The sequence below is a fragment of the Mustela erminea genome, chromosome 18 (genome assembly GCF_009829155.1).
Source record: "Mustela erminea isolate mMusErm1 chromosome 18, mMusErm1.Pri, whole genome shotgun sequence".
In the NCBI taxonomy this organism is placed as follows: Eukaryota; Metazoa; Chordata; class Mammalia; order Carnivora; family Mustelidae; genus Mustela; species Mustela erminea.
This window is the reverse complement of record NC_045631.1, coordinates 14,642,850-14,669,030: the sequence shown is the minus strand read 5'-3', so window position 1 is coordinate 14,669,030 and position 26,181 is coordinate 14,642,850. Positions and strand designations below refer to the sequence as shown.

The following is a 26,181-nucleotide window of genomic DNA, read 5'->3' as shown; positions in this document are numbered from 1 at the left end:
CAGTGGATCCCGGGTTGCCACTACCCCAAGGCAGTGCAGGCAGCCCTGTGGGGACTGTGACTGAGGCCATGCTGTCCCTGGACTACATCGAGAGGGCCTGGGTAGATGCAAAGTTGCTCCCACTGCAGCCAGGGTAAGACCCCAAGAAGAGAGGCTTGGAAGAAGGGGAGCAGTCCATGGAGGTGACCTGAGAGTCAGGGGCTGGCAGGGGAGCAGCCACTGCAGCAGGCAGGGCTAAGGCACTAGATGGCCAAGTCGGGCCACAGCTGCAGGTGGCCTCTGTGTCCCCTCAAAGAGCATTTTGGATGCGCTGGAGAACAGCTGTCTTTTCCTGGTCCAGGTCCTCAGCAGTCACTTGAAACCCCAGCTCAGGGGGAGACGGCAGCCTCAGAGGCTCCCCTTGCCTGTGTGGCAGCAGAGGAAACTTGCATTTTCGGGGCCCGGAACAGTCAGCTGGGGATGAGCAGTTCCTCTGCGTTGCCTTCTGCCCAGTGGTGGTATCGGCATCCTTTTCCAGCTGGTTCTTCTTCTGGCAAAGTGCAGGCACTCTGGCAGGACACAACGGGCTCTCTTGGCTGATTTTTGGGGGGAACTTGGGGGCCGCGAGGCCTGACTTGTGGGCAGACTCCTCTTCCTCCGCACTGGGTGGCAGCCCCTGGTGGAACTGTAGGAACTCGTGATGGAATTTCGAGTGGGGCAGGAGCTCCTATGGGAGCTGGGGGACTTCTTATTGCATGGGTCTTCTGAGCTGTCTTCCCGGGGGACGGCTCTCTGCAAAGGCCCAGGCCTGGGCACAAAGGAAGAGAGGCCTCTGTGGACTCCCAGGGGCCTAAATGCCCCCTGTGGGGCCCCAGTGCCTTTAGGGTCCTTTCTGTGAGTCTCTATCTGGGCTATCCCTTTGCCACTCTCTCTGGGGTCTCTGCATACCTGCTCCACTGTGGAGACATCGTGGACATTCCTGGGTGCTGAGGGCGGCAGCCCGGTGATGACCCACTTCTGCAGCACACAGGGGATGACCATGTCCACGATGGACTCGCAGTTGTGGCGGCAGGACACCTGCGATCCGGCAGCTGACAGCATCACCTTCAGCTGGCAGCCCCACCTGCAGGAGGAGGTGAGGAGCCCCAGAAGAAAGCACGGGGTCGCCAGGATCCCGGAGTACCTTCTCCAAGCTGCTAGGACTGAGCACGCTTGCCAGCTCGTGGGGTACTTGGAGGACCGCCTGCGAGTGGCCCCTGGGGCGTGGACCACCAGGCAAGCGCTGGGTGCCAAGAGTTGTCTGCGGCCACAGGGAGCCAGGTGGGGGCCCTGCAGAGCCCGGGGATGGGGGGAGGGGCACGGCCTGCTCAAGGAGGTGCCCATAGAGCAATTGGGTAAGGCCAGATGCTGAGGATAGCGAACTAGGCTTGCAGCGCTCTTCTTCAGCTGCCAAGTTGCAGCAGAAAACCTAGAGCACAATGCAGGGCCTGTTGCCAGGACACAGCTTTGGAACCTGGAACCTGAGGGAGCGCGCGTTCAGGAACCCCTGTGCATGCGCACAGCTTCTGTTGGGTCGCCGCCCAGTGCAAGAATCAGGCCTGCAGAGGCGCCGTGGAGGGGTCGACTCCCTGGTTCCCAACCCTCGGGGGCTTCACAGATCTCTCAGGCTTGAAGGCTGAACTGAGGAAGGGGAACGGGGGTGCAGTGGGTGCCAGCCATCTCCCCGGCTGGGACCCAAGCACTAAGGGACAAGAGCTGGTCTCATAGCCATGCCCTTGGGGACCTGTCAGGTGGGCATGGCAGGGCTGCACACATCCTCTCTTCCCTCAGCAAGTGCCCGCATTGCCTCCTTCTCTGGGTGTCAGGCCCTTTGGTTTTGGGTGACATCTTGGACGGTGGGCTCACATGTTGTGAGACTCTGGCCTCTAGGAGACGCTCTGAAAACCTTTAGGGTTCTTTCCCCATTTTGATTAATCCAGCAACAGGATGAAGGTCCAAGTGGGCTTTCCATTTTGCCTTTTGTCCACCATTCTTGTTCCAGTGCCCTTGGCCTACCCTTGCCATGCTCTTTGTGTACACTTGGCACACCCGCATCTGGGGTTACATATACAGCTGAGTCTCTCCTCTACTCTCAAGATCCCATGGACTGGATTCCATTCACAGAACTTTCCTTCTTTCTGACAGCACCCAGTGTGGAGTCTCCTTGGACAGTCCCCACAAGCAACCACTGAAACCCAAAGGGCAATCGTTTCTGGTAACACCCTCTCACAGAGACCCCAGCAGTCCCCTGGCACGTGTGGGTCCACACAGCAACGGGTGGTAAGCCCCCCGGTCAGCTATAGCTGCGATCCTGGTGGTCTCTGGGCTTTTCTTTCTTGCTGCTGCTGCCCGTCAGAACCGAATTTTCACCACTGACTGCGGCAACTGCCATGCCAAATTCTTCATGTCTGTTCATCCCTATCCAGTCCTCAGAGGCACATTAAGGAGGGAGTCTTCTCTTCCCTGCTCCATAGTTGTGGATGCTGAGACACGCAGATGATTCACTGCCTGTCCCAGGTCACCCAGCTGCTAGGCTGGTGCCAGCCTGAGTCCATGCTGAGAGCTGGGTCCTAGAGGCTTGCAGGCCTGGCTTGAACTCAGGCCATGAACTTCCCTCATCCATATAGGTCTTAGAGCTCGCTGGACAAGGGTGGGAAGAGGGAGAAAGTGCTGAGCAGTCCCCACACTGGGACTGGGGCCTGAGGGGGTCCGTTCCCTGTACCCTGGCCCTGACCCTGACAGCTACATTTGCAGTGTGGCCTATAGGCCGGGTGGACCCCTGTCTTCCACAGGGCCCCCTTTTGCCACTCTCCCAGGAAGTACGGCTTGGGCTTTAAGGATGCTGGCCTGAGCTTACAAGAAAGGTGGCCTGGGGGCTGAGAGATGATGCTGACTGCCGTGGACACAGTGGCAGGTAGTTGGGAAAGATGGGACAGCAAGCAGCAGAGAAGCAGAGAATGGACAGCACTACAGAAGGAGGTGGGAGGGGAGAGGAACAGAGGAGACTGACAACACACACACACACACACACACACACGCATATGCACATGCACATGCACACACAGAGAAACAGGGCAGATAGGAAAGAGGGGAGGAGCAGCGACCCAGGGATACAGTGAGGCCATCTAGATCCTGCCCTTCCTCCTGGCTGCACGTCAGGTCTCCAGTGGGCAGATCACCCCTGCTGTGTCCTAGTCAGTCTCTTCCTCATCTGCATAGCAGTTTGGTGGGATCCTGTTCCTGCTTGCATGAGTGGGTGGCATCTACCATCCCCTGTGTCCAGGGCTGGCCTAGTACCAGAGCTTTCATCTGCTCATAGCCCAACTCACACCAGGGGCACACAGAGAAACTTCAAGCAATGACAGCTCCTGAGGCTACAGACATGCTGCTGGGGGCTCAGGAGGCTGAAAACTTGGCATCGGAAGAGAATTTCTTTCCCTGGCGGTTTGCTGCTAAAAACGATTCCCCCCAGGCCAGGATCCACCTGTGTTCTTGGATAGTCTGTGGCCATGGAGCAGCAGGACAACCCCCACCCCATATGGGAAGCCTGGGAGGTGGGTTTCTGAAATCCTGAATTGTAATCCCATCGGTAATAGTCCAACAGTTTGCTTTGACTGAAGATTCTTTGTATTTGAACATGCTTTCCAATTGTTCAGTAATGGGAGTCCCAACATAACATGGCTCACATATTTTTATATGTGGGTATAGATTTTTATCTATCCGTAGAGAAAAATGACAAAATTCTTCGTTTTTAGAGGTTATTTCTCATATCTGAATTCATCTCTACACCCAGTGGGGGACTCAAACTCACAACCCTGAGACTAAGCATCACACACTCTACCGAATGAGCCATCTGGGCAGCTCGTCTTTTTAGAGGTTATTTCTAAAATTCTGCCTTAAAATTTTTTAAAGGTTTTATTTACATATTTGTTAGAGAGAGATGGAGAGCACAAGTAGGGGGGAGGGACCAAGGCAGAGGGAGAAAAAGACTCCCCTTTAAGCAGCAAGCCCTATGCGGGACTCCATTCCAGGACGCCGGCCTCATGACCTGAGAAGGCAGATGCTTAACACACTGAACCAGTCGGGTGTCCTGAAAATTCTGCTTTGAAATGTAACCTGGGCAATTATAAATTTATTTATTCTATTATTATTATTATTAATTTTAATATTTTATTTGCAAATTATTTATTTTCTTTTATTTTATTAATTTTATTTTTAATTTATTTTATCATTCATTTTAATTAATTTATTTATTTAAGATTTTTGAAATTTATTTGACACAGAGAGAGAGTGGTCACAAGTAGGCAAAGAGGTAGGCAGAGGGAGATGGGGAAGTTGGCTGCCTGCTGAGCAGGGAGCCTGATATGGGGCTCGATCCCAGGATCCTGGGATCACGACCTGAGCTGAATGCAGAGGATTAACCCACTGAGCCACCCAGGTGCCCTAGATTTGTTATCAAGTTACCTTACAATCAAAAGTTCACCTTTTAGTGTGCAGTCTGGAGGATAGTTTGATTTTTTGGCGGGGGTAGCTGTTGGGGCCTTGGAAAATGACAGGGTCCTTATGGAGCTCAGTCTGAAGTTGTTTTACCACGTAACAATGGACAGGGTATAATCGTAGAACTTAATGTTCCCTCTATTATCACCTGTGACAATATAGCTGAAATGGAGAAAAACATGTGTTTGGGAACTAACAGTAGTAAGTACCATCTCCGAACAGCTCATTTTGTGTCCAGCTCTGGAATCCAGGTGTTGTACAAATTTCACTTTAATACTGTGGCTGATTTTACAGTTATTCCACCTTACATCTGGGAAACTAAGGCTCAGAGAAGTTGAGAAATTTGCTCAAGGCCTGGGGTTGCCAGATTTAGCAAGTAAAAAATGCAGGATGCCCAATGAAATTTGAATTTCAGTGAAACAAGCAGTAATCTTTCAGTAGAAGTATATCCCAAATACCACTGCGGACCGACTTACACACGGCAGCCCCATCAGGCCCCGTGGCTAGACTGTGCAGGGACCCAGGGGTACCTAATGCAAAGTACACGCTCTGTCTCACTCTCCTCTTCCCACCCTCTCCCATCAGCCACATGCACAGAGGACATCAGAGTCTGTCCACCAGCCCTCTGAAATCACACAGCTTGACAAAAGCACACAATCCACTTTACAGGAGGGCACTGCTCTCAGAGCCATATAAAACCTGTCCAGTGGTCACAGCCAAAGGCAGTGTCCTGTGACATAATGGCTTTTATTTCCAGTTCCCAGATCCATCCCAAATGCGTTTTTTTTAAGCTTCTGGCATAAGTCTAATCACGGTGGGGGGGGCAGGATGGGGGATGAATTTCCTCTGATAGATGCAAAGTGATTAAATGCAGTTTCTGATTGATCAGCAAGGCAGGTGTGCAGAATAATTGGCAAGAACATCTTTCACTGCCCTCTGCTGGAAAGAAATGGCGAAACAGGCCAAGTGTTTTCAAGATCCTGGTGGGCTCCCTGGTCCTGGCTGGGTTTTATTTACCATGGAGAGAGGGGAGTACAGGCCTGGTCTTCACTGGGCCCTAGCCCCCCAACTAATTAAAGGCTGATTCATCATCAGCTGCAATTCTTCTACTGTATTTTATACACCCCTGAGTGAGGACAATTTGCATTTTTCTTGGTAAAGACATGCCAGGGCCTCACTGCTTTCTGTATTAAAAGAAATGGAAAAAAAAAAAAAAAGTAGGGCTTTTGGAAAGCAGACGGCACAGTGACTCCAAACACATGTGCATGGTTCCTGTCATGAGGCAGAGTCCTCTGTCCCTGTCGGGAACTTCTCAAGCATACTGATAATGATTATTTCACCTAGAGCTCCCCTGTGCCAGACAAGGTGCTAGAGTTTTACGTGGCTTGTCTCACAAAAATTCTCATAAAATCACTCTGAGGGAGAGTGTCATCCTGCCCATTTTGAACGTGGAAAAATGGAGGCTCAGCCAAGTTCAGTCCCTTGCCCCAAGTCATTCAGCAAGGCAGGGATACATCTGGAATGTGAGCCCCTTTCTGTTTGAGACTAAGGCCTTTAATGACCCTCTCTGAGCCCCCACAGCCTCTTCAGTCAGCAAATTTTATAAAGTTCTGTTGTATTTCATCTTTTCATAATGGGTAAGTGTTGTTTTATAATCAAAAGAAACAATATAGCTATTTATGTCATTTCCTTAAAATTAAAGTACATAATATTTAGGGTTAAAATAACTCTAATTAACGTGGAAGGAAAAAACCAACGTTTTTTTTCACCAACACAAAGGGGTTCTTTAAAAGTAATACATGGCCATGATTTAAAAAAAAAAAAAAAGGCAAACCAGGGAGTAGTCAAGATGGCGGAGAAGTAACAGGCTGAGACAACATCAGATAGCAGGAGATCAGCAAGATAGCTTATCAAACCATCCCAAACACCTGCAAATCCAACAGGAGACCGAATAGAAGAAGAGCAGCAATTCTAGAAACAGAAAATCAACCACTTTCTGAAAGGTAGGACCAGCGGAAAAGTGACTCCAAAGCGATGAGGAGATAGACCGCAGGGGGAGGAGCTGGCTCCCGGCTAGCGGCAGAGCAATGCAGCACAAAATCAGAACTTTTAAAAGTCTGCTCCACTGAGTAACATCGCTCTAGAGGCTATGCTGGGGTGAAGCCCATGCCAGAAGAGCATGGCCTCAGGTCCCTCAGGCTCACAGAAGGATCAGGGCTGTCTGAGTGTTGCAGAGCTCATAGGTATTAGAGTGGGGAAGCCGGCTACAGAGATGGAGTCAAGGAGCGAGCTCTCAGCTCGGGTTTAACTTATCGTGATCCATGGAACAGGCCACTGCTCTGTGAGCAGGGACCCCACAAGATCCGGGGAGACCCCCCCCCCCGGAAGACCTCAGGGATTGGCAGGGTTCAGAGACTCCAGGCACGGTCATGTGCCAGAGACAGAGAAGCTTGGTCACAGGTTGGAGGCCAGGGAGATGGGAGTGATTGAGCGCTTTTCTCCAAGGGCACACTGAGGAGTAGGGCCCCGAGCTCTCGGCTACTCTGGGCCAAAGATTGGGAGGCCACCATTTTCATTCCTGACCTCTGGAACTCTACGGAAAGTGTTCAGGGACAGTGAACCCGAGCGGATAACTTAGCCTTGCCCCTGGTAAGGACAGTGCATTTCCACCTTGGGCAAAGACACTTGAGAATCACTATAATATGCACCTCCCCCAGAAGGTCAACAAGAAATCCAGCCAAGACCAAGTTCATGTACCAAGAGAACAGCGGAATTCCAGAGGAGGAGAAAGCAAAGCATGGAATTCATGGCTTTCTCCCCATGATTCTTTAGTCTTGCAAAGTTAATACTTTTTTTTAATTTTATTTTTTTCTTCCACTAATTTTTTTTAACTTTTACCCTTTCCTCTTTTAATGTTTTTAACTGGTTTCTCTTAACAATACCTTTCATTTAAAAAAATATTTTTTGGAACCTTCATTATTAAAGTCATATTTTATCCTTCATTGTATCTAACTTTATTTTTTGTTTACACATAGGGTTTTTTCTTCTAAAAAAAATTGGGGTTACAACCTCTTCTAATAGATCAAAATACACCCTAAATCTAACACAGGGCTTTGTTATAGTCTCCAGCCAGAGCAAATTGTCTCCAATTTCTTTTTCTTTATTCTCCCAACCAATTTCTCCTTATCGACTCCTTTTATATAAATATAAAAAAATTTTCATCTTTATAATAATATTCCATCCCTTTATTGTGTTTACCCTTATATATGTTTTTCATTCTTTAAAATTTTGGGAGGTGGTTTCTTCTAAGAGACCAAAATACTCCCAAAATTAAGTGGGTGACCCTGTTCTATTCAACAGTCTAATATATTTTTTCTTTATTTGTTTACTGTTTAAATTTTTTTCTGATCTTCTTTTTACCCCCTTTCTTCCCACCATGATTTGGGGTCTCTTCTGATTTGGTTAAAGCACATTTTCCTGGGGTCTTTGCCACCCTTTTAGTGTTTTATTCGCTCCTTCATATATTCTTATCTGGATAAAATGACAAGGCAGAAAAACTCACCACAAAACAACAACAACAACAACAACAACAACAGAACAAGAAGAGGCAGTACCGAAAGCTAGGGACCTAATCAATACAGACATTGGTAATGTGTCAGATCTAGAGTCCAGAATGATGATTCCCAAGGTGCTAGCCAGTCTTGAAAAAGGCATGGAAGATTTTAGAGAAATGCTGTCTGGAGAAATAAAAGCCCTTTCTGGAGAAATAAAGGAACTAAAATCTAACCAAGTTGAACTCAAAAACGCTGTTAATAAGGTGCAATAAAAAAATGGAGGCTCTCACTGCTAGGATAAATGAGGCAGAAGAGAGAATTAGTGATATAGAAGACCAAATGACAGAGAATAAAGAAGCTGAGCAAAAGAGAGACAAACAACTACTGGACAATGAGGGGAGAAATCGAGAGATAAGTGATATCGTAAGACGAAAGAACATCAGAATAATTGGGATTCCAGAAGAAGAAGAAAGAGAGGGAGAGCAGAAGGTATATTGGAGAGAATTATTGTAGAGAATTTCCCTAATATGGCAAAGGGAAAAAGCATCAAAATCCAGGAGGTTCCAGGAGAGAACCCCCCTCAAAATTAGTAAGAATAGGTCCACACCCTGTCATCTAATAGTAAAATTTACAAGTCTTAGAGACAAAGAGAAAATTCTTAAAGCATCACAAGACAAGAAGTTTGTAACATACAAAGGTAAAAACATTAGATTGGCAGCAGACTTATCAACAGAGACCTGGCAGGCCAGAAAGAACTGGCATGATATATTCAGAGCACTAAATGACAAAAATATGAAGCCAAGAATCCTATATCCAGCTAGGCTATCACTGAAAATAGAATGAGAGATAAAAAACCTTCCAGGACAAACAAAAACAAAGAATCTGTAAACACCAAACCAGCTCTACAGAAAATATTGAAAGGGGTCTTCTAAGCAATGAGAGAACCTAAAAATATTAGACCAGAAAGGAACAGAGACAGTATATAGTAATAGTCACCATAAAGGCAATACAATGGCATTAAATTCATATCTCTCAATAGTTACCTGAAATGTAAATGGGCTAAATGCCCCAATCAAAAGACACAGGGTATCAGAGTGGATAAAAAAAAATCAATAGGTTGTCTATGAGAAACTCATTTTAGACCCAAAGTCACCTCCAAATTTAAAGTGAGGGGGTGGAAAACAATTTACCATGCTGATGGACATCAAAAGAAAGCTGGGGTGGCAATCCTTATATCAGATCAATTAGATTTTAAGCTAAAGACTATAGTAAGAGACAAGGAAGGACACTATATCATACTCAAAGGGTCTGTCCAGGAAGAAGATCTAACAATTTTAAATATCTAGGCCCCTATCATGGGAGCAGCCAACTATATAAACCAATTAAGAACAAAATCAAAGAAATACATCGACCATAATACAAAAATAGTAGGGGAATTTAACACTCCCCTCACTGAAATGGACAGATCATCCAAGCAAAAGATCAACAAGGAAATAAAGGCCTTAATGAGACACTGGACCAGACAGATATCACTGATCTATTCAGAACATTCCATCCCAAAGCAACAGAATACACATTCTTCTTTAGTGCACATGGAACATTCTCCAGAATAGATGACATCCTGGGCCATACATCAGGTCTCAAGTGGTATCAAAAGATTGGGATCAGGGGGGAGGAGTCAAGATGGCGGAGAAGTAGCAGGCTGAGACTGCTTCAGCTAGCCGGAGATCAGCTAGATAGCTTATCTAAAGATTGCAAACACCTGAAAATCCATCGGCAGATCGAAGAGAAGAAGAACAGCAATTCTGGAAACAGAAAAACAACCACTTTCTGAAAGGTAGGACCGGCGGAGAAGTGAATCCAAAGCGACGGGAAGATAGACCCCGGGGGGAGGGGCCGGCCCCCAGCAAGCAGCGGAGCAACGGCGCACAAAATCAGGACTTTTAAAAGTCTGTTCCGCTGAGGGACATCGCTCCAGAGGCTAAACCGGGGCGAAGCCCACGCGGGTTCAGCGTGGCCTCAGGTCCCGCAGGGTCACAGAAGGATCAGGGGTGTCTGAGTGTCGCAGATCTTGCGGGTATTGGAATGGGAAAGCCGGCTACAGAGACAGAGCCGACAGTAAGCTCACAGCTCGGTGTTACCTTGAACTGGTCGCAGGCTCGGAGAGCTCGGAGCGGGGCCGGAGGTCAGGCAGACGGGAGTAACTGGGCGCTGTTCTCTGAGGGCACACTGAGGCGTGCGGCCCTGGGCTCTCGGCTCCTCCGGGCTGGAGACCAGGAGGCCGCCATTTGTATTCCCGTCCTCCGGAACTCTACGGAAAGCGCTCAGGGAACAAAAGCTCCTGAAAGCAAACCCGAGCGGATTACACACCCCGGCCCCGGGTAAGGGCGGTGTAATTCGCCTAGGGCAAAGACACTTGAGAATCACTACAACAGACCCCACCCCCAGAAGATCAACAAGAAATCCAGCCGAGACCAAGTTCACCTACCAAGGAGTGCGGTTTCAATACCAAGGAGAGCAGCAGAATTCCAGAGGAGGAGAAAGCCAAGCACGGAACTCATGGCTTTTTCCCTGTGATTTTTTTTTTTAGTCTTGCAGTTAATTTAATTTTTTTCTTTTTCATTTTTTGTTTTATTTTTTTTCTCGCCTTCGGGTAAAATTTTTTTTTTAAACTGTTACCTTTTTCTTTTTTAACGATTTTTTACCAGTTTATCTAATATATATATTTTTTCTTTTTTACATTTTTCTTAGGTGTTTTCCTTTTTTTTTAAAATTCTTTTCTTTTCTTTTTCTTTTTTTTTTCTTTTTTCTTTTTTTTCCTTTCTTCCTTTTTGAACCTCTTTTTATCCCCTTTCTCCCCCCTCACAATTTTGGATCTCTTCTAATTTGGTTAAAGCATTTTTTCCTGGGGTTGTTGCCACCCTTTTAGTATTTTACTTGCCCCTTCATATACTCTTATCTGGACAAAATGACAAGACGGAAAAATTCAACACAAAAAAAGAACAAGAGGCAGTACCGAAGGCTAGGGACCTAATCAATACAGACATTGGTAATATGTCAGATCTAGAGTTCAGAATGACAATTCTCAAGGTTCTAGCCGGGCTCGAAAAAGGCATGGAAGATATTAGAGAAACCCTCTTGAGAGATATAAAAGCCCTTTCTGGAGAAATAAAAGAACTAAAATCTAACCAAGTTGAAATCAAAAAAGCTATTAATGAAGTGCAATCAAAAATGGAGGCTCTCACTGCTAGGATAAATGAGGCAGAAGAAAGAATTAGTGATATAGAAGACCAAATGACAGAGAATAAAGAAACTGAGCAAAAGAGGGACAAACAGCTACTGGACCACGAGGGGAGAATTCGAGAGATAAGTGACACCATAAGACGAAACAACATTAGAATAATTGGGATTCCAGAAGAAGAAGAAAGAGAGAGGGGAGCAGAAGGTATACTGGAGAGAATTATTGGGGAGAATTTCCCCAATATGGCAAAGGGAACGAGCATCAAAATTCAGGAGGTTCAGAGAACGCCCCTCGAAATCAATAAGAATAGGCCCACACCCCGTCACCTAATAGTAAAATTTACAAGTCTCAGTGACAAAGAGAAAATCCTGAAAGCAGCCCGGGAAAAGAAGTCTGTAACATACAATGGTAAAAATATTAGATTGGCAGCTGACTTATCCACAGAGACCTGGCAGGCCAGAAAGAGCTGGCATGATATTTTCAGAGCACTAAACGAGAAAAACATGCAGCCAAGAATACTATATCCAGCTAGGCTATCATTGAAAATAGAAGGAGAGATTAAAAGCTTCCAGGACAAACAAAAACTGAAAGAATTTGCAAATACCAAACCAGCTCTACAGGAAATCTTGAAAGGAGTCCTCTAAGCAAAGAGAGAGCCTACAAGTGGTATATCAGAAAGGAACACAGACCATATACAGTAACAGTCACCTTACAGGCAATACAATGGCACTAAATTCATATCTCTCAATAGTTACCCTGAATGTTAATGGGCTAAATGCCCCTGTCAAAAGACACAGGGTATCAGAATGGATAAAAAAACAAAACCCATCTATATGTTGCCTCCAAGAAACTCATTTTAAGCCCGAAGACACCTCCAGATTTAAAGTGAGGGAGTGGAAAAGAATTTACCATGCTAATGGACATCAGAAGAAAGCAGGAGTGGCAATCCTTATATCAGATCAATTAGATTTTAAGCCAAAGACTATAATAAGAGACGAGGAAGGACACTATATCATACACAAAGGGTCTGTCCAACAAGAAGGTTTAACAATTTTAAATATCTATGCCCCCAACGTGGGAGCAGCCAACTATATAAACCAATTAATAACAAAATCAAAGAAACACATCAACAATAATACAATAATAGTAGGGGACTTTAACACTCCCCTCACTGAAATGGACAGATCATCCAAGCAAAAGATCAGCAAGGAAATAAAGGCCTTAAACGACACACTGGACCAGATGGACATCACAGATATATTCAGAATATTTCATCCCAAAGCAACAGAATACACATTCTTCTCTAGTGCACATGGAACATTCTCCAGAATAGATCACATCCTCGGTCCTAAATCAGGACTCAACCGGTATCAAAAGATTGGGATCATTCCCTGCATATTTTCAGACCACAATGCTCTAAAGCTAGAACTCAACCACAAAAGGAAGTTTGGAAAGAACCCAAATACATGGAGACTAAACAGCATCCTTCTAAAGAATGAATGGGTCAACCGGGAAATTAAAGAAGAATTGAAAAAAATCATGGAAACAAATGATAATGAAAATACAACGGTTCAAAATCTGTGGGACACAACAAAGGCAGTCCTGAGAGGAAAATATATAGCAGTACAAGCCTTTCTCAAGAAACAAGAAAGGTCTCAGGTACACAACCTAACCCTACACCTAAAGGAGCTGGAGAAAGAACAAGAAAGAAACCCTAAGCCCAGCAGGAGAAGAGAAATCATAAAGATCAGAGCAGAAATCAATGAAATAGAAACCAAAAAAACAATAGAACAAATCAACGAAACTAGGAGCTGGTTCTTTGAAAGAATTAATAAAATTGATAAACCCCTGGCCAGAGTTATCAAAAAGAAAAGAGAAAGGACCCAAATAAATAAAATCATGAATGAAAGAGGAGAGATCACAACTAACACCAAAGAAATACAAACTATTATAAGAACATACTATGAGCAACTCTATGCCAATAAATTTGACAATCTGGAAGAAATGGATGCATTCCTAGAAACATATAAACTACCACAACTGAACCAGGAAGAAATAGAAAGCCTGAACAGACCCATAACCAGTAAGGAGATTGAAACAGTCATTAAAAATCTCCAAACAAACAAAAGCCCAGGGCCAGACGGCTTCCCGGGGGAATTCTACCAAACATTTAAAGAAGAACTAATTCCTATTCTCCTGAAACTGTTCCAAAAAATAGAAATGGAAGGAAAACTTCCAAACTCATTTTATGAGGCCAGCATCACCTTGATCCCAAAACCAGACAAGGATCCCACCAAAAAAGAGAGCTATAGACCGATATCCTTGATGAACACAGATGCGAAAATACTCAACAAAATACTAGCCAATAGGATTCAAAAGTACATTAAAAAGATTATTCACCACGACCAAGTGGGATTTATTCCAGGGCTGCAAGGTTGGTTCAACATCCGCAAATCAGTCAATGTGATACAACACATCAATAAAAGAAAGAACAAGAACCATATGATACTCTCAATAGATGCTGAAAAAGCATTTGACAAAGTACAGCATCCCTTCCTGATCAAAACTCTTCAAAGTGTAGGGATAGAGGGCACATACCTCAATCTCATCAAAGCCATCTATGAAAAACCCACCGCAAATATCATTCTCAATGGAGAAAAACTGAAAGCTTTTCCGCTAAGGTCAGGAACACGGCAGGGATGTCCATTATCACCACTGCTATTCAACATAGTACTAGAGGTCCTAGCCTCAGCAATCAGACAACAAAAGGAAAATCATCCAAATCGGCAAAGAAGAAGTCAAATTATCACTCTTCGCAGATGATATGATACTATATGTGGAAAACCCAAAAGACTCCACTCCAAAACTGCTAGAACTTATACAGGAATTCAGTAAAGTGTCAGGATATAAAATCAATGCACAGAAATCAGTTGCATTTCTCTACACCAACAGCAAGACAGAAGAAAGAGAAATTAAGGAGTCAATCCCATTTACAATTGCACCCAAAACCATAAGATACCTAGGAATAAACCTAACCAAAGAGACACAGAATCTATACTCAGAAAACTATAAAGTACTCATGAAAGAAATTGAGGAAGACACAAAGAAATGGAAAAATGTTCCATGCTCCTGGATTGGAAGAATAAATATTGTGAAAATGTCTATGCTACCTAAAGCAATCTACACATTTAATGCAATTCCTATCAAAGTACCATCCATCTTTTTCAAAGAAATGGAACAAATAATGCTAAAATTTATATGGAACCAGAAAAGACCTCGAATAGCCAAAGGGATATTGAAAAAGAAAGCCAACGTTGGTGGCATCACAATTCCGGACTTCCAGCTCTATTACAAAGCTGTCATCATCAAAACAGCATGGTACTGGCACAAAAACAGACACACAGATCAATGGAACAGAATAGAGAGCCCAGAAATAGACCCTCAACTCTATGGTCAACTAATCTTCGAAAAAGCAGGAAAGAATGTCCAATGGAAAAAAGACAGCCTCTTCAATAAATGGTGCTGGGAAAATTGGACAGCCACATGCAGAAAAATGAAATTGGACCATTTCCTTACACCACACACAAAAATAGACTCAAAATGGATGAAGGACCTCAATGTGCGAAAGGAATCCATCAAAATCCTTGAGGAGAACACAGGCAGCAACCTCTTTGACCTCTGCCGCAGCAACATCTTCCTAGGAACAACGCAAAAGGCAAGGGAAGCAAGGGCAAAAATGAACTATTGGGATTTCATCAAGATCAAAAGCTTTTGCACAGCAAAGGAAACAGTGAACAAAATCAAAAGACAACTGACAGAATGGGAGAAGATATTTGCAAACGACATATCAGATAAAGGACTAGTGTCCAGAATCTATAAAGAACTTAGCAAACTCAACACCCAAAGAACAAATAATCCAATCAAGAAATGGGCAGAGGACATGAACAGACATTTCTGCAAAGAAGACATCCAGATGGCCAACAGACACATGAAAAAGTGCTCCATATCACTCGGCATCAGGGAAATACAAATCAAAACCACAATGAGATATCACCTCACACCAGTCAGAATGGCTAAAATCAACAAGTCACAAAATGACAGATGCTGGCGAGGATGCAGAGAAAGTGGAACCCTCCTACACTGTTGGTGGGAATGCAAGCTGGTGCAGCCACTCTGGAAAACAGCATGGAGGTTCCTCAAAATGTTGAAAATAGAACTGCCCTATGACCCAGCAATTGCACTATTGGGTATTTACCCTAAGGATACAAACGTAGTGATCCAAAGGGGCACATGCACCCGAATGTTTATAGCAGCAATGTCCACAATAGCCAAACTATGGAAAGAACCTAGATGTCCATCAACAGATGAATGGATCAAGAAGATGTGGTATATATACACAATGGAATACTATGCAGCCATCAAAAGAAATGAAATCTTGCCATTTGCGACAACATGGATGGAACTAGAGCGTATCATGCTTAGCGAAATAAGTCAAGCAGAGAAAGACAACTATCATATGATCTCCCTGATATGAGGAAGTGGTGATGCAACATGGGGGCTTAAGTGGGTAGGAGAAGAATCAATGAAACAAGATGGGATTGGGAGGGAGACAAACCATAAGTGACTTTTAATCTCACAAAACAAACTGAGGGTTGCTGGGGGGAGGGGGTTTGGGAGAAGGGGGTGGGATTATGGACATTGGGGAGGGTATGTGCTTTGGTGAGTGCTGTGAAGTGTGTAAACCTGGTGATTCACAGACCTGTACCCCTGGGGATAGAGTATTATGCCTCCATCAGAAAGGATGAATACCCAACTTTTGTAGCAACATGGACGGGACTGGAAGAGATTATGCTGGGTGAAATAAGTCAAGCAGAGAGAGTCAATTATCATATGGTTTCACTTATTTGTGGAGCATAACAAATAGCATGGAGGACATGGGGACTTAGAGTGGAGAAGGGAGTTGGGGGAAATTGGAAGCGGAGGTGAACCATGAGAGACTATGGACTCTGAAAAACAATCTGAGGGTTTTGAAGGGACGGGGGGTGGGAGGTTGGGGTACCAGGTGGTGGGTATTATAGAGGGCACGGATTGCATGGAGCACGGGGTGTGGTGCAAAAATAATGAATACTGTTATGCTGGAAATTTAAAAAAAAAAATTCAAAAAAAAAAATCTCCAAACAAACAAGAGCCCAGGGCCAGACAGCTTCCCAGGGGAATTCTACCAAATATTTAAAGAATAATTAATTCTTATTTCCTGAAACTGTTCCAAAAACAAAAACAAAAACAAAACAAAACAAAACAAAAGAAATGCAAGGAAGACTTCCAAACTCATTTTATGAGGCCAGCATCACCTTGATCCCAAAACCAGACAAGGATCCCATCAAAAAAGAGAATTTAAGACCAATATCCTTGATGAACAGAAATGTGAAAATTCTCACCAAAATACTAGCCAATAGGATCCAACAGAACATTAAAAGGATTATTCACCACAACCAAGTGGGATTTATTCCAGAGCTGCAAGGTCGGTTCGACATCCGCAAATCAATCAATGTGATAAAATACATTAATAAAAGAAAGAACAAGAACATATGATAATCTCAATAGGTGCTGAAAAAGCATTTGACAAAGTACAGCATCTCTTCCTGATCAAAACTCTTCAAAGTGTAAGGATAGCGGGTACATACCTCAATATCATCAAAGCCATTTATGAAAAACCCACTGCAAATATCATTCTCAATGGAGAAAAACTGAGAGCTTTTCTGCTAAGGTCAGGAACATGGCAGGGATGTTCATTATCACCACTGCTATTCAACATAGTCCTAGAAGTCCTAGCCTCAGCCATCAGATAACAAAAAGAAATTAAAGGCATCCAAATCAGCAAAGAAGAAGTCAAACTATTACACTTTGCAGTAGATATGATACTGTATGTGGAAAACCCAAAGACTCCACTCCACATCTGCTAGAACTTGTACAAGAATTCAGTGTCAGGATATAAAATCAATGCACAGAAATCAGTTACATTTCTTTACACCAACAACATGACAGAAGACCGAAAAATTAAGGAGTCAATCCCATTTACAATTGTACCCAAAACCATAAGATACCTAGGAACAAACCGAACCAAAGAGGCAAGGATCTATACTCAGAAAACTATAAAGAACTCATGAACGAAATTGAGGAAGACACAAAGAAATGGAAAAATGTTCCACGCTCGTGGAGTGGAAGAACAAATATTGTGAATATGTCTATGCTACCTGAAGCAATCTACACATTTAATGCAATCCCTATCAAAATCCCATCCATTTTTTTTTTCAAAGAAATGAAAGAGAAGCCAAAGTTGGGGTCAACACCATTACAGACTTCAAGCTCTGTTACAAAGCTGTCATCATCAAGACAGTATGGTACTGGCACAAAAACAGACACATAGATCAATGGAACAGAATAGAGAGCCCAGAAATAGATCCTCAACTCTATAGTCAACTAATCTTTGACAAAACAGGAAAGAATGTCCAATGGAAAAAAGACAGCCTCTTCAACAAATGGTGTTGGGAAAATTGGACAGCCACAGGCAGAAAAATGAAACTGGACCATTTCCTTACACCACACATGAAAATTGACTAAAAATGGATGAAGGACCTCAGTGTGAGAAAGGTATCCATAAAAACCCTTTAGAAGAACACAGGCAGCAACCTCTTCAGCCTCAGCCACAGCAACTTCTTCCTAGGAACATTGCCGAAGGCAAGGGAAGCAAGGGCAAAAATGAACTATTGGGATTTCATCAAGATCAAAAGCTTTTGCACAGCAAAGAAAACAGTAAACAGGGCCAAAAGACAAGTGACAGAATGGAAGAAGATATTTGCAAATGACCTATCAGATAAAGGACCAGTATCCAAAATCTATAAAGAGCTTCTCAAACTCAACACCCAAAGAACAAATAATCCAATCAAGAAATGGGCAGAGGACATGAACAGACATTTCTGCAAAGAAGACATCCAGATGGCCAACAGACACATGAAAAAGTGCTCCATATCACTCGGCATCAGGGAAATACAAATCAAAACCACAATGAGATATCACCTCACACCAGTCAGAATGGCTAAAATCAACAAGTCACAAAATGACAGATGCTGGCGAGGATGCAGAGAAAGTGGAACCCTCCTACACTGTTGGTGGGAATGCAAGCTGGTGCAGCCACTCTGGAAAACAGCATGGAGGTTCCTCAAAATGTTGAAAATAGAACTGCCCTATGACCCAGCAATTGCACTATTGGGTATTTACCCTAAGGATACAAACGTAGTGATCCAAAGGGGCACATGCACCCGAATGTTTATAGCAGCAATGTCCACAATAGCCAAACTATGGAAAGAACCTAGATGTCCATCAACAGATGAATGGATCAAGAAGATGTGGTATATATACACAATGGAATACTATGCAGCCATCAAAAGAAATGAAATCTTGCCATTTGCGACAACATGGATGGAACTAGAGCGTATCATGCTTAGCGAAATAAGTCAAGCAGAGAAAGACAACTATCATATGATCTCCCTGATATGAGGAAGTGGTGATGCAACATGGGGGCTTAAGTGGGTAGGAGAAGAATCAATGAAACAAGATGGGATTGGGAGGGAGACAAACCATAAGTGACTTTTAATCTCACAAAACAAACTGAGGGTTGCTGGGGGGAGGGGGTTTGGGAGAAGGGGGTGGGATTATGGACATTGGGGAGGGTATGTGCTTTGGTGAGTGCTGTGAAGTGTGTAAACCTGGTGATTCACAGACCTGTACCCCTGGGGATAGAGTATTATGCCTCCATCAGAAAGGATGAATACCCAACTTTTGTAGCAACATGGACGGGACTGGAAGAGATTATGCTGGGTGAAATAAGTCAAGCAGAGAGAGTCAATTATCATATGGTTTCACTTATTTGTGGAGCATAACAAATAGCATGGAGGACATGGGGACTTAGAGTGGAGAAGGGAGTTGGGGGAAATTGGAAGCGGAGGTGAACCATGAGAGACTATGGACTCTGAAAAACAATCTGAGGGTTTTGAAGGGACGGGGGGTGGGAGGTTGGGGTACCAGGTGGTGGGTATTATAGAGGGCACGGATTGCATGGAGCACGGGGTGTGGTGCAAAAATAATGAATACTGTTATGCTGGAAATTTAAAAAAAAAAATTCAAAAAAAAAAATCTCCAAACAAACAAGAGCCCAGGGCCAGACAGCTTCCCAGGGGAATTCTACCAAATATTTAAAGAATAATTAATTCTTATTTCCTGAAACTGTTCCAAAAACAAAAACAAAAACAAAACAAAACAAAACAAAAGAAATGCAAGGAAGACTTCCAAACTCATTTTATGAGGCCAGCATCACCTTGATCCCAAAACCAGACAAGGATCCCATCAAAAAAGAGAATTTAAGACCAATATCCTTGATGAACAGAAATGTGAAAATTCTCACCAAAATACTAGCCAATAGGATCCAACAGAACATTAAAAGGATTATTCACCACAACCAAGTGGGATTTATTCCAGAGCTGCAAGGTCGGTTCGACATCCGCAAATCAATCAATGTGATAAAATACATTAATAAAAGAAAGAACAAGAACATATGATAATCTCAATAGGTGCTGAAAAAGCATTTGACAAAGTACAGCATCTCTTCCTGATCAAAACTCTTCAAAGTGTAAGGATAGCGGGTACATACCTCAATATCATCAAAGCCATTTATGAAAAACCCACTGCAAATATCATTCTCAATGGAGAAAAACTGAGAGCTTTTCTGCTAAGGTCAGGAACATGGCAGGGATGTTCATTATCACCACTGCTATTCAACATAGTCCTAGAAGTCCTAGCCTCAGCCATCAGATAACAAAAAGAAATTAAAGGCATCCAAATCAGCAAAGAAGAAGTCAAACTATTACACTTTGCAGTAGATATGATACTGTATGTGGAAAACCCAAAGACTCCACTCCACATCTGCTAGAACTTGTACAAGAATTCAGTGTCAGGATATAAAATCAATGCACAGAAATCAGTTACATTTCTTTACACCAACAACATGACAGAAGACCGAAAAATTAAGGAGTCAATCCCATTTACAATTGTACCCAAAACCATAAGATACCTAGGAACAAACCGAACCAAAGAGGCAAGGATCTATACTCAGAAAACTATAAAGAACTCATGAACGAAATTGAGGAAGACACAAAGAAATGGAAAAATGTTCCACGCTCGTGGAGTGGAAGAACAAATATTGTGAATATGTCTATGCTACCTGAAGCAATCTACACATTTAATGCAATCCCTATCAAAATCCCATCCATTTTTTTTTTTCAAAGAAATGAAAGAGAAGCCAAAGTTGGGGTCAACACCATTACAGACTTCAAGCTCTGTTACAAAGCTGTCATCATCAAGACAGTATGGTACTGGCACAAAAACAGACACATAGATCAATGGAACAGAATAGAGAGCCCAGAAATAGATCCTCAACTCTATAGTCAACTAATCTTTGACAAAACAGGAAAGAATGTCCAATGGAAAAAAGACAGCCTCTTCAACAAATGGTGTTGGGAAAATTGGACAGCCACAGGCAGAAAAATGAAACTGGACCATTTCCTTACACCACACATGAAAATTGACTAAAAATGGATGAAGGACCTCAGTGTGAGAAAGGTATCCATAAAAACCCTTTAGAAGAACACAGGCAGCAACCTCTTCAGCCTCAGCCACAGCAACTTCTTCCTAGGAACATTGCCGAAGGCAAGGGAAGCAAGGGCAAAAATGAACTATTGGGATTTCATCAAGATCAAAAGCTTTTGCACAGCAAAGAAAACAGTAAACAGGGCCAAAAGACAAGTGACAGAATGGAAGAAGATATTTGCAAATGACCTATCAGATAAAGGACCAGTATCCAAAATCTATAAAGAGCTTCTCAAACTCAACACCCAAAGAACAAATAATCCAATCAAGAAATGGGCAGAGGACATGAACAGACATTTCTGCAAAGAAGACTTCCAGATGGCCAACAGACACATGAAAAAGTGCTCCACATCACTCGGCATCAGGGAAATACAAATCAAAACCACAATGAAATAGCACCTCACTCCAGTCAGGATGGCTAAAATTAACAAGTCAGGAAATGACAGATGCTGGCGAGGATGCAGAGAAAGGGGAACCCTCCTACACTGTTGGTGGGAATGCATGCTGGTGCAACCACTCTGGAAAACAGCATGGAGGTTCCTCAAAAAGTTGGAAATAGAGCTACCCTACGACCCAGCAATGGCACTACCGGGTATTTACCCTAAAGATACAAACATAGTGATCCAAAGGGGCACGTGCACCCAAATGTTTATAGCATCAATGTCCACAATAGCCAAACTATGGAAAGAACCTAGATGTCCATCAACAGATGAATGGATAAAGCAGATATGGTATATATACACAGTGGAATGCTATGCAGCCATCAAAAGAAATGAATTCTTGCAATTTGCGACGACATGGATGGAAGTAGAGGGTATAATGCTTAGCGAAATAAATCAGTTGGAAAAAGACAACTCTCATATGATCTCCCCGATATGAGGAAGTGGAGATGCAACGTGGGGGGTTTGGTGGGTAGGAAAGAATAAATGACACAATATGGGATTGGGAGGGAGACAAACCATAAGAGACTCTTAATCTCACAAAACAAACTGAAAGTTGCTGGGGAGGAGTGGGGGAGGGAGAGGGTGGTGCAGTTTTGGACATTGGGGAGGGTATGTGCTATGGTGAGTGCCGGGAAGTGTGTAAACCTGTTGATTCATAGACCTGTACCCCTGGAGCTAATAATACATTATATGTTTATAAAAATAATTTTTTTTTAAAAAAAAGCAAACCAGTTAGTACAAATGAGATCATAAGAAGAGTTGAAGCCACCCCCACCCTTGATCCCGCTTCTCTGTTCTTTTCCTCAGAGGCACCAAACATTCCCAGTTAATAAGGACTTTCTCCAGAAATATTCACTGCATATGCAAAATATGTGTATACATCCAAAAGGGTTGTAATAGATTTTGGTAATCACTGATAGCTGCTTTTTTATTAAGTTAATTACAGATCTACCGTAGTGAGCACAAGTGATGCCCTTTTTCTTAAAATGAACCAATTTACAAGGTGTGATTTGAGGAAAGCCCACAGAGGCAGAGGTAGGCTATAGTGGGCGGTGGAGGTCCCAGAAAACCAGCTTCCCTTCCATTGTCGTGGAAAATATTCATGTTAAATTCAAATGAAAGACTGACTGGCTAAATCTTCCCACGAGCTTGTTGAAGGTTTGCATTTCAGAAGACAGATTACACATTACGTTGGTGATAAATATAAAACAAAGCATTTGTCAGTATGGCATATTTTACAATACTGCCTTGATTTACAGTAGGAAAAAAAGATAAAATCAAAAAACCAATCACTAGGAAATCTCTTCCCCATGAATTGCCATGGTGCAGGCCGTTCTGAACATCTGAAGGTTTGCTAGGAGCAAGTGAAGGGCTGTGCATGGAGTTCATTAAACTGTTTGCTTCGAGCAAATGAAAAAGTGTTTAACCACTTGTTTATATCTGTTCAACTTCTCTTACCGAGGTTTCAGAGACTGATAAAAGAGACTAATGTCTGTCTTGTGCAAAAGCATGCTCCAGTTGTAAGATATCACAAAACAATTATCCCAGTCTTATAACTACAACCTTTTCCCATAAACTATTTTCCCATCAGTAGAAATTAAGTACTCTACACAGACATGCCCCTGACACCTCATGAAATCTATGCTACATAAAATAAGGCACGAGAGCCATCTTTCTTAGGCAATGTCTTGGAGACGAAGTGTAGAAAGAACCCAGAGTGGTGAGTGGAGCCCCACAATGAATGCACAGTGAATGAATCAATCAAAGAAAGGCCTTCATTTGCCACGTGATACAGCAAGTTTGCTGCCCCCTTCTCTAACAACACAGAGAAGACCCTAGGGCTCACCTCTTCTGCCCTGAACATAGAAGGGTCAGAAAAACAATAACTGGTCAAGGGAGGCCATCAAGTTCTTCCAAAGAGCTGCTCTACTTCCATACAAGGCATTGTCATGGCTTTTGCGTTATTTGCAGACTCACCTACTCGCTACAATTTATAACCCCAAAATTAACCCTTGTGGCCCTTTCATGATGGTTTGCAGACAAGTGCATATGCGGAGTGGCAAAAATCTGACTCTCCCTGTGCACACGTTCCTAACTGAGTCCAGTGAGGACATACTCTGCCTTCTTATTCCAGCTTTCAAACTGTAAACAAGTGTCTTTCCAGGGTCTGCCTAGTGCCACGTGTGTCACGTTTTTGAGGTGTTTTTTGTTGGTGAGGGTAGTATTTAAACTAAGGCAAACATGGTACTGAAAGGCAATCTAGTGACGTACCTTCCAGAGCATATACCTGAGTTAGATAAACGTCATTCACGCAGACATTTCAGAGCTGCTGGCTGTGAGTCAGCGCTAATGCATCAACATTATGTATTAAATACTGTGTCTTCAAAAGAAAACACACATAAGACAAGGTTATGTATCTATCTGTTGGGGAAACTGTTATGACCCGAGGCTGGCAGGAATCTAATCCTGTGCTTCTAGGAGCAATGATTTTGTACTCGCTGAAGTCTGCAGAGACTGTGAAACTTAACTGCCATGCATAATGAGAATTGTCTTTATTGTTTGATAACTTTGATATATGAAAAAGAGGTTTGGACAGAATCATCTTTGTATTCATCTATCTCAATTTTTTTTGCATGCTTCTTAAAAATAAAGTTCTATAAATCCTACCAAGAGTGAAGAGAGGAAGCAGAAGAAACACCATAAGGGTAGATAACATGGGTGTTAAATGCAGAAATTGTGGCAGGAGACGGGACCCGAGGTCCACCTCAGATGTGACAATGGCTCCAGGTGAGCAAGCAGCAGGCAGGCAAGATAACCTGTTTCCTCCAACACCTGAGGCACCACCTTTGAACTTGCTCTGAAATGTCTAAATATCTAAGATCTTGTTTTAGTATTCTGAAAACCGTGTAGCCTAAAAATGAGCCACTCACATTCAACTCTTTATTATATCACTTTAAAATAACTTTTCATTGTTTGTCATATGCACACATACATTAGTAAAGCCATCACTTTTGGGGGGGTATTTTCTCAGTCTAATCAAATTTCTTTTCCATAATATTTATTTTGAACAATGGTACCATTATTTTCAGCTGAGAATTCAATATGGTAAAGGACCCAAGTAAAAATATCAAATGATTTTCCCATGGTGTACTATCAAGATAAACAAAGATTAGCCCAAAGTAACAAAGCTTACACATATTTACTCTCCACAACATCTGACATATAAAAATGCAGGAATCATACTCACTTTTTCTGTTAAATGTGGGGCACTGGGAGCAAGTATATCTCCCTCTTCATACTGAGGGGTATAGAAAAAATAATCACTACTACAAAAAGACCTGGTTTCTAAAAGAAAGAACTACTATAACAACAAAATCAAAAGGAATGCATCTAAAAAAGGTCAGAGCATTGCAACCTCCTCAGATAAGAGAATCTGCCTCAAGGAACATCTGAAACATTCTGAAAGAAAAGCAAATATGTAAAAAAAAAAATGCCACAAAGGATTGTGACTTTAAATGGTACTAAATGAAAATATTAATGCTACATTTCTAAGGCATTAAGGCCACAATAAGTACCAGCATTAACAACTAGCACTGAAAATTGGTGATTGAGGGGCGCCTGGGTGGCTCAGTGGGTTAAGCTGCTGCCTTCGGCTCAGGTCATGATCTCAGGGTCCTGGGATCGAGCCTCGCATCGGGCTCTCTGCTCAGCAGGGAGCCTGCTTCCTCCTCTCTCTCTGCCTGCCTCTCTGCCTACTTGTGATCTCTGTCTGTCAAATAAATAAATAAAATCTTTAAAAATAAATAAATAAATAAATAAATAAATGAAATCTTAATAAATAAATAAATAACGATTTTATTTTGAAGTAATCTCTACACCAAACAACTCCAAGAACAAGAGCCACATGCCCCACTGACTAGCCTGCCAGGCATTCCAACCATTAGTCATTTTAAAGTGTACAATTCGGGGACATTTAGTACACTAACAATGCTGGGCACCATCCCCTCTGTCTAGTTCAGGACATTTTCATCACCCCAAAAGGAAGACCCCCTCCAATAAGTTATCATGCACGCCCCTCCCCCCAGGCCCAACAACCACCATTCTGTACTTTGTCTCAATGGATTCTTCTCTTCCAGACATTTCACATCGATGGACTCATACAGCACATGGTTTGTTGTGTATGGCTTCTTTCCTTCACCATGATGTATACAAGTTTTATCCATGTCGTAGTGGGTGTCAGTGCCTCATTCCTTTGTATGGCCGAATCATAGTCCATTGTACAGATGGACCACATTTTGTTTATGCATTCCTTAGCTGAGGAACATGTGTTTTGCTTCTACCTTTTAGTTACTGACAATCATACTGCTGCTATGAATGTTTGTATGTTTGCATTTGTCTGAATGCCTGTTTTAAATTCTTTTGGATTTAGGAATTGCTGGGTCATGTGGTAATTTTATGTTTAAGTTGATTTTTTCTTAATCTCACGATTCTGCCCTGTGTCAGTGGATATATTGCTGATCTGTTTGCTAATTCCTTTCTAAAGGGGGGTAAAAACCAAGGTCTTGAAAAATCCTGTATTTTTTAAACATGTTAAATACATTCAAATAAATATTTGCCTCATTACCTTAAAAAATTAAATGAAATTTAAATTATCTACTTCTGATTTAATACACTAGTTCCCAATAAGACTAAAGTAAATGCTATAATTAAATCAAAACATTTTAAT

At 42.7% G+C, this 26,181-nt stretch overlaps 1 pseudogene; it reads right to left on the bottom strand.

Annotated features, from left to right (window-relative positions):
* Positions 1–289: 289 nt before the first annotated feature.
* Positions 290–26,181, bottom strand: part of LOC116577978 — a 55,391-nt pseudogene continuing 29,499 nt past the window's right edge.